This window comes from Mus caroli, unplaced genomic scaffold (genome assembly GCF_978045245.1).
Source record: "Mus caroli unplaced genomic scaffold, Mus_caroli_1 scaffold_15, whole genome shotgun sequence".
Taxonomy (NCBI): domain Eukaryota; kingdom Metazoa; phylum Chordata; class Mammalia; order Rodentia; family Muridae; genus Mus; species Mus caroli.
The window spans coordinates 75,633,808-75,643,230 of NW_028227270.1; the positions used below are offsets into that span (position 1 = coordinate 75,633,808).

General features: G+C 43.0%; 1 non-coding gene across 1 annotated transcript; it reads left to right on the forward strand.

Moving 5' to 3' along the window:
- The first annotated feature begins 319 nt into the window (after positions 1 to 319).
- Positions 320 to 426, forward strand: LOC147001013 (U6 spliceosomal RNA). The gene has a single exon (XR_015045503.1). It is a non-coding gene; the product is annotated as a U6 spliceosomal RNA (small nuclear RNA).
- The last annotated feature ends 8,997 nt before the right edge of the window (positions 427 to 9,423 follow it).

Below are 9,423 nucleotides of genomic sequence, written 5' to 3' on the forward strand. Positions count from 1 at the left end.
AAGCACTATAGCCAAATGCAATTTGGGAATGGAAGGGTTTATTTAATTTGATTTACACTTTTAGGTCACAGTCCATCATTTAGGGATGCTAAGGTGGGAACACAAGACAAGAAGGGAAAGCAGATCTGCTTGCTGGTCCCTGGGGCATTACATCCACCTGCCCAGGGAATGGTACCACCCACAGTGGACAGGGTGCTCTTACATTAATTAAAAATGGAAACATTTCCTTACAGACCAATAAAAAGAATTACTCAATCTAGATACCTTTTCTCCAGGCAATATAAGACTGTGTCAAGTTGATGCTAACTGTAGCAATTCCATGCTTGTTTTCATAGCATAAATACTAACATTGTAACAGTACAGAATAGGTTGGTGTGGCCCCTAGGCAAAGATTATAGTCAAACTTAGGAAGTGTTTCATAGCTTTTTAGCCTTTTAAAAAAGGTTACTCTCAGCCCCAATCAGAAAACTTGTTTTCATAGAATGACTACAGAGGAAACTCGTGACTGCCCAAGATGCTGAGAATAAGTGATAGACAAGGGTTTAGCCCTAACAAGACATTTACATCATACCTTCTAAGGCTCAGCCATCTCTCTATCCCCAACACCCTATTTAACAACACAGTCCAGTGTAGTTGTTTCCTTGTGATTACAACAGCTGGCTGGGAGTTATGGTGTGTGTGCATGTGTGTATGTGTGTGTGTGCTGAACTTGCACACCCATGTGTGTATGTGGATACATGCCTCAGGCAGATGCTGAGGTCAGAAGAGGATATCAGATGTCTGCTCTGTCACTCTGCAGCTAATTCTCCTGAGAGAGTCTCTCACTAAACCTGGAGCTAGGCTGGCAGCCAGCAACCCCCAAGAGTCTCCTGTCTGTTCGGCACACCTCCAGCACAGGGGTTACAGAGCTCACATCGTGCCCAGCTTTTCACGTGGATCCTGGGAATCTGAACTCAGGTTGTTATGCTTGCTGAGCCATCTCCCCAGCCCTGGCACTCCAAATTCTAAAGACCCAAATCAAGAGATAAAAATGAATGTCCCAAAATTCAGTGTTCATAAATATGAAGCAAAAGTCTACTTGTTCCTGCTTCTGGGTTGAAACTTGAAAAACAAAACAAAACAAAAGAACAATAACAACAGCAGCAACAACAAGCAAGCATTCTTAAATGTTGTCCATAGCTTGAGACAAAAGGAAAAGTCTACTTGCTGTCCGTGGGTCACACATGCTGGGGAATCCACCAAGAGTATTACTGAGCTCTCTGCTCTAGAGACTGGGAAGTCCAAGGATGTGACATTAGCATCTTCTGAGAACCTTCCCATGGGTGCTCCTCTCTACTGAGTCTCAAGATAGTGATGGCATCAAACATTCAGGAGACTTATAATCTTGTGGACTGAGAAACTACCAGGTTCTTGGGCTCTCCAGTGTGAGGCAGCTGTTGTTGGACTATGTAAGACTGTTATACAAGCCAATCTAATACCTCCCCGTTCACATACACACCATTCCCCTGAAGAATATGACTAACACAGAGTCCTATGACCGTATCTAACTCCAGAGGGAATGGGAGAAGTACCAGGATCCATGTGGGAGAGAGAGAGAGCTCCTACATACATGGATACATGGGACATTTCTCATATCCCTGCATTAGCTCATATAGCTACAGGTGAGTATTCTTGGTCGCAACAAAGACACAGAGTTCAACGCTACTTCATTCCTAACACTTGTTTTTCTTCCTAGTAAGAAGTTATGAGACCGGCTGTCGAGATGGCTCAGCGGGTAATAGCACTGACTGCTCTTCCAAAGGTCCTGAGTTCAAATCCCAGCAACAACATGATGGCTCACAACCATCCGTAAATGAGATCTGACGCCCTCTTCCTGAGTGTCTGAAGACAGCTACAGTGTACTTACATATAATAAATAAATAAATAAATCTTAAAAAAAAAAGAAGTTATGAGACTATGTGGCCACGTGAAGAGGTGAAAATAGAATTTACTTTATTACAGTGCTTTCTTCAGTAGTGTGGCCACAGGTTAAGGATGTTCCGTATATCTGCAGAAAACGCTTCATGCATGCTCATATAAACAACTGTCATTACACTCAAGTCTCACAAAAAGTGGAAGGGGCCTTCACTAGGAATAGAACAGGGGTCATTGAAACTAGGATGAGGTAAGAGAGGGTAATGCACGGTATGACCAGCATATATCCACGTCAAAATGAAGCCTATTGGTATGTATAATTAATGTATATTAAACTATTGTGTATAATTAAGTATATGATGCTCTATTATAGCAGTGCCGTTCAATTCCTTGAACTCCTGAGCTGTACACCAAAAGCCCATAAAATGACACATGACCTGAGGAAAAGGAATCTTGCCCTACATTTAAAGGTCAACAAATGAACTACCTTTTAATAGTTGATTTAGCATCAGATAACACCACTCGATGAGCTGAACTGAGCATGTAAGGTTGGCTGGGGTATTAAAAAGAGTAGGGCTGGGCTGGAGAGGAAAACAAAAATAAAGAGCAAAAATCGTATTAGTTATTTCAAAGTTACTATTTTGGTCAATGTTAGAGCAAATTGAACTTCTAATTATGCTTGTTAAGACTGACCTGCTTATGAATGTAGCCATTATTTCTCGTTCTCTTTTGACTTCTTGGAAAGTCAGGTAAGTGTCACATGAGTGGATTTCACATCAGGTCGGTCTTTTGGACCTAGATCATATCAATCCAAGCCAATAGCTAGGTATAATGTGTGTGTGTGTGTGTGTGTGTATACACACATATATATGTATGTGTGTGTGTATGTGTACTTACGAGGCTGAACAGTGATTTGTCATAAACATTAGTTTCAAATGATCTATATCATGGTAACCATATTGATTTGAAAACAAAAACAGAGAACACCAAAGTTGCCAAGAGATTTGTACTCAATGGCAAGAGTCCTGACTTGTCTTGACACCTACAAGAAGATTTCAGAGAGTATCCTGCACTATCAGGTGGGCAGGAGAGGGACTTTTCTCTTGGGAAGAAGGGACTCTCTCCTGAGCACACATTAACGGGGATGGAGAAAAGGGAAGCCAGCCATCACTTATCCTGAGGCAGATCAGGTTTAAGAAAGTGGGTGGATTGAAATCAAACCCTTTGAAAACCACCTAAGTCCTTTCCTTGGAATGCTTTTATATAACCCAGAAGTTCACGAACCCCAGCGTGAAGCCTGCTGTGTTACATTTTGCCATCTGAGTCCATAGCAAGCAGCACAGATACCAGAAATATGTGTCATGCAATAGAAAGTCCGAGAGCGAGGCTCAAGCTGACCTGCCTCCTGGAGAGGGCTCTTTTTCTGGTTTGCAGATGGCCACTTTCTTTAACCATGAGTCCTCACGTGGGGGATGGGGGGTGGAGGAGAGAGAAAGAGAGAGAGAGAGAGTCAGAGTCTTGTGTCTATTCTAACAAGGTTGGTTCTCTCAACCTGTTTCACAGAGGTCATCTAAGACCATCAGAAAAGACAGATACTTACATTATGATTCATAACAGTAGCAAAACTATAGTTATGCAGTAGTAACTAAAGTAGTTTTATGATTGGGGGTCACTACACTATGAGGAACTGTGTTAAAGGGTCGCTGCATGAGGAAGGCTGAGAACCATAATTGTAAGGACACTAATTCTATGAATTCAGAGTACCACCTTCACAATCTCATTTGATTTTAATCACTTCCTGTCTCCACATAAAGCCACTGTAGGAGTTGAGACTTTAGCATATGATTTTGGGGACTACGGGGGGGGGGAGGGGGGAATATCACAAATACTGAGTCTGTGATCTCTTCCCATGTAATTATTTTTTAGGACATTTTTCAGCTTGTAGATAGGTTGCTCAACAAGGAGAGAATTGGCTAAGGACCTGTGTCGGCGCCTCGTCAGTGACCTTGGTCAGAGGCACTGAGCTTTGTCCGTGGTCTGAAACAGAAGTCTGGGATCTGAGGGCTTGACCTACTGCCCCGGTGCCCTACGTTGTGGGAATATGTGCCCTACCCTTGGGAGTCTACAGTTTCCATCCGGACAGATTCCTTGACGCAGACGGAAACTATGCCCTCCCACTCTCAGGAGCATTAGTAATCACGTATGGCCCATTCCAAAGCCCTTTGACCTCAGTGGAGTCTTGCAATGCTTCCCTACATTTCCATCCTCTTAAGAGCACGGTGGTTCTATGAGGGTGAGATGGTAGATCATTGCCGTATGGAAGCTTCGGATGGCCTCCTCTCACAAGTAAGTCCTAAAGTGGGAGGTCAGGCTGGTGGCTTGGAGGACGCGTTGGGGAGTGAAACTGAACTTTGACATTTAAGGCAATTTTCACATCCGTTCTTAGACACCTTCCCGAAAGGATTTACTGAGATAATAACATAATAACACACACACACACACCACACACACAAATACATACATACTTGCACATGCATACACAAATAAACAAACTAAAGTTGGATCAGAGGTATCAGTGGTCCCCACTATTTGGGTATCTGTCCGAGGCAGGAGGATCACTTGAACTCAGGCTGAGCAACATAGTAAGATCTTGTTTCCAAACAAAGCGAAAACTTGCTCATAAAATTAAAATCCCATGTTAGTTCAAAATAGAACTTAGCAGACTGAGTTTTATAAAGATGATTTTAGGAATGAAAAAAAAATAAATGTATTAACAAATGAATAAAAAATATTTTATTATTAAAGAAAACTAAGGCCCCGGTATGTTCAAGGACTTGTATAAAGCGCCTAGTTAGTGACAGAGGCCGTGCTACAGTTTACTTTTCCATCTTTTTAGGTTAGTGTTCCTTTCAAAAGTAATGCACAGGGGTACAGCCTCCTCCTATCAGATGAAAAGTCTCTATTGGTGGATCAGAGACCAACCGTGAGTGAAGGTGCCTTGGAACATCCATCTGACTCACAGCCTCGCTCTGGGAACAAGAGAACAGAGCACAGGGCCTGGCCAACATGTATGGGCTGTCCAGGGGAGAAATCAAGGTATATGAGTGCTAGGGACCATGGAAAAAGTCATTTCCAATAAGGAAGCCAAGCAGAAATGAAGGATCTGAAGTAATGAAGTTCTCGAGTTCAAGCAGGGTTAGCACTATTTTGTTCACATAGCGACAAGAGATTGGTGGTGTCTGCCAACTGTAACCCAGGAAGGAGCGATCTTTAACCATCTAATCTGAAGCCATCCGACTGTTACTCTGTGAATCACAGCAGTGAGATCATATGTTCTTGTGGAATGTATTCACACCTTCTGGTCTAAGAACAGGGAGATTATTTGACACATTTAAATAAAATGTTTCCAACTTAAAAAAAAAAAAAGGCCCAGGTCGATTATAGCTTCTGCAGGCTTTTAGGATATTAGTGAAATTGTACAGTCTTGTTACTTTTCCTAGGCACTGTTCTATGGCTGTGAAGAGACACCATTGGTGTCTACCTTGGTAGGCAACTCCTATAAAATAAGACATTTAATTGGAGGCTGGCTTATAGTTTCAGAGGTTTACTCCATCCTCATGACAGAGAGCATGGCAGCAGGCAGGCAGGCATGGTGCTGGAGAAGTTGAGAGCTACACCTGATCCTTAGGCAGAGAGAGGGGGTGGGGAGCGGCGAGGGGAGGAGGAGGGAAGAGACAGAGAGAGAAAGACAAAGAGACACATGCAGACAGAGACAGATAGACGGACAGACAGCAGACTGACTCACTGGGCTTGGCACAGGCTTTGGAAACTTCAAAATCCACCCCTCAGGGACACACCACCTCCAACAAGGCCACACCTCCTAATCCTTCTCAAGTAGTGCCACTCCCTGATGATTAAGCATTCAAACATGTGAGCCTACAGGGACCATGCTTATTCAAACTACCGTATTTCTTATACTATAAGAACTGAAACGCTCAATGAAATCTCAACATGAAGCCCTAAGTTTGATCCCCAGTACTGTAGTAAACCAGCAAATAATCAGGACAACTGCAAAGTCAGTAGAAAAAAAAAAAAAGCAGGGCCTAGAGAGATAGCTCAGTGGTTAAAAGCACTTGTGGCACAACCACGAAGACCTTGGTTTTGACCTAGAACCTACCTAGCAACTGGGTGTGGTCTCACATTCCTGTAACGCCAAGTAGAGGACAGAGACAATAGGATCACTAGGGCTTGTTGGTCACCAGTCTAGCCTCAGGTTCATGGAGAGACCCTATTTCAAAGGAATACAGTGGAGCTGATACAGTGGAGCTAGAACAGGAGGAAACCTGATGCCTTCCTCCACCTACACACACACATACACACACACATACACACACATACACACACACACACATACACACACATACACACATACACACACACATACACACACATACACACACACACACACACACACACACACATATACACACGGGCATAAACACCACACACAGGCACACAGAGGAAAAAATCTCGTATTTCTCAAGGAACTTACAAGGAAATACATCATTCCTGATGGCTGGTTTCTTGTCACCAAGTTGAAGAAGTGACTTACCAGAGGGGCTTGCTCTCGGCCACTATGTAATAAAGCTATAAATCATTAAGCAATCAGGTTCTGTCAGTGCTAACTGAGAAACTGCTGCTAGAACTCACATTTTTCTGGGCAGGCTGGCAAGAATGGGCAAGGATGCTATTTATTCTTAGCATGCAACAGAAACGACTCCATCTTACGCAGCCTCGGTATTTCTCACCTTTCCCTCATCTTGGATGCTGGAAGCTTCTTTTAATTAACTTACACCTTCATATGTCATGTCTTGTCTCAACATCAGGAGTTCTGGAAGAAACTGAAAGTGAGAGTCAAGAAAATGCTAAGCCAATGTCTTATCTCAACAGTTTAGGTCCTTTGTGCTGGAAAATGATGCTGGGAGTAATGTGCCATTGCTTCCAGTAGAGGGCGCTCAGACACTGGCTTTCAAATTTACAGTTCTTCAGCTAGCTTGAGTAGGAATTGTCTTTATCCATGGCTGTGTCCTTGTAGAACTCCGGTCTTCTCATGGCTCTAGTGGAATGCTCTGCCCATACCACAACACACTACACCCTTTAAGGAAAACTACCTGCTGCTGGCAATGGGGCTGACAACAGAGTTTAATGAATTAAGGGGAGATCGAAGGAGTTACTGGCCAGTGGTGGGCAGGAGACTAAAGGAGCAGAAAGTGACTCAGAAGAGTTGGGAAACTCTGCTTTGGTCCCATAACTTATGTGGAAAGCACTCAGAAACACTGTGTGAGTTACCCAGACAAAAAGAGATGAGCTTCGGCTGACAACAGAACAAACTTTACAGCTGGCACATGCCAGGGGGCCTCAGACTCTACAGACAGCAAAGACAAAGAGTTCAGAACACCCGTGTCTTTTACTTAGCATTATCTAACATAAGACGTATGTACACGTATGTCTATATGTATATCATGTATTGTCAACATGTATAGCATGCATTGTGTATATGTATTCATGTATTGACTAGCATATATACCATGTAGTGTCTATATGTATATTACATATTGTTTAGCATGTATATCATGTGTTGTCTATATGTATATAATATATTACACACATATATATCATGTATTACCTATACATCACATATTGTCTATCTGTACATCATGTAATATCTAGCATGTATATCATGTATTGTCTATATTATGTCATGTTTTACCTATATGTATATCATTAATTATTTATATGTATATCATATATTGTCTGTATGTATATAACATATTGCTAGTATGTATATAATGTATTTATATGTATAGAAACTATTGTCGAGTATGTATAGCATGTATGTCCCTGTCCCTAGAGAGACAGAAGAACCTGGGTGATTAGATCTCTGATCATGACAGAGAGGAAGAGGACACTCTTATGTCCCACTGTTGTGACAACTTTTCCCACTGTTGTCCCTGCCCTGGCTTGGGATTCTGAATGCCCTGAGGCCAAGCCTGAGCAGGAGTCAGAAGTTTATGAGGGCTATGTTTGTTTGCTTCAGAAGTGACTACCATCAGAAGAGGCATTGGCAGACACACACACACACACACACACACACACACACACACACAAATAAGGAAAAAGGAAAGCAAACCCTCGAGTGGCGGCCAGTGACCGACCCTGACTGCATCTCTAGCTCCTGCCTCAAGTTCTTCATCCCAGAGATTACTATTTCTAAACAAAACCCTCATCTGGTACCCTGGGCTCCAGGAAAAAAAAATAGAGTTTCAATAAAATGGCTTCGTTTGCCAGCTGTGATAGCATCCACCTTTAATCCCAGCACTTGGGAGAAGGAGGCAGGTAGACCTCTGTGAAGTAGAGGCCAGCCCTTGTCTATATAGTGAGTTTTGGGTCAGACAGGGCTATGTAAAAAGACTGTCTCAAAAACGGTTTTGACTTTTCTGCACTGGGCACTGACCCTAAGGCCTCATGAGCATCGGGCAAGTGTCTTGGTCTCTACTTCCAGCTGGAGTTCCCGCCTAGGTTTCCTTGACTAAAGCTCTGGGCTGCTCTTCCCAGAGACCACGGTTGGGGTTACCATCTACCTTCCAAACTTGTCTCAGCTTGGCACAGTGCAGGGCCACTTCCCTGTGTCCTTCTCTAAGCCTAAGAGGTCTCTTTGCATAAAATCCAGCATTCTATGTTTGAAGTAAATCCAAGGATAGTTTGTCCAACTTTCTATTAAAGAATAGAATTAAATTGAACAGATAGATGTTCACCGACTTTTAGCATGAACAGACGTAGACGGTCAGACTTGCATCTTCTTTAAGACGCTCTGAACATCCACAAACATACATTTCCGTTTCCCTGTATAAATATCCAAGATCAGCGTTACTAGGCCACATAACAGTTTCATGCTTGCTTTTGTAAGCAGTGGCCGAGATTTTCCAGAGTACAGCCATTTCTGGAGCACGCCTGTACCATCTTCCATTTTCCTCTCAGTACATCCTGACTGATCAGATGTCTCTGCATCCTTAGCATCTCTTGTTCCTACAGAGTCTCCAGTCAGACTGGCCTTTAACTCCTGATCTTTCAGTCTCTGTCTCCCATGCACTGGAAGTACGGGTATTACACGTTGTTTTGTTAAGCCCGACCTACTTTGTTTTTGGATAAACTCCATTTTGTGCGAGACCAAGAATTCCAGAAAATCAGAGTCCTCCGGAGCGAGCATCCTACGGCAACCCACCGCCCTTAGCAACAGCCAGTCAGGTCACAAAAGCAGGGTCAAGGTACAAACAGATAACCTAAGGCATCCTGCAGAGCATAGATAACCTGACCATCCTGTTTGGTTCCTGCAGATTACGCCAGAAATGCAGTTTTTAAAATATTAACTTGCTGACCTGTATGGAAAATTCCCAAGTTTGCTGCAACCACAATAAACAACCTGAACTCCTAGACTCGGGGCTCTCACTC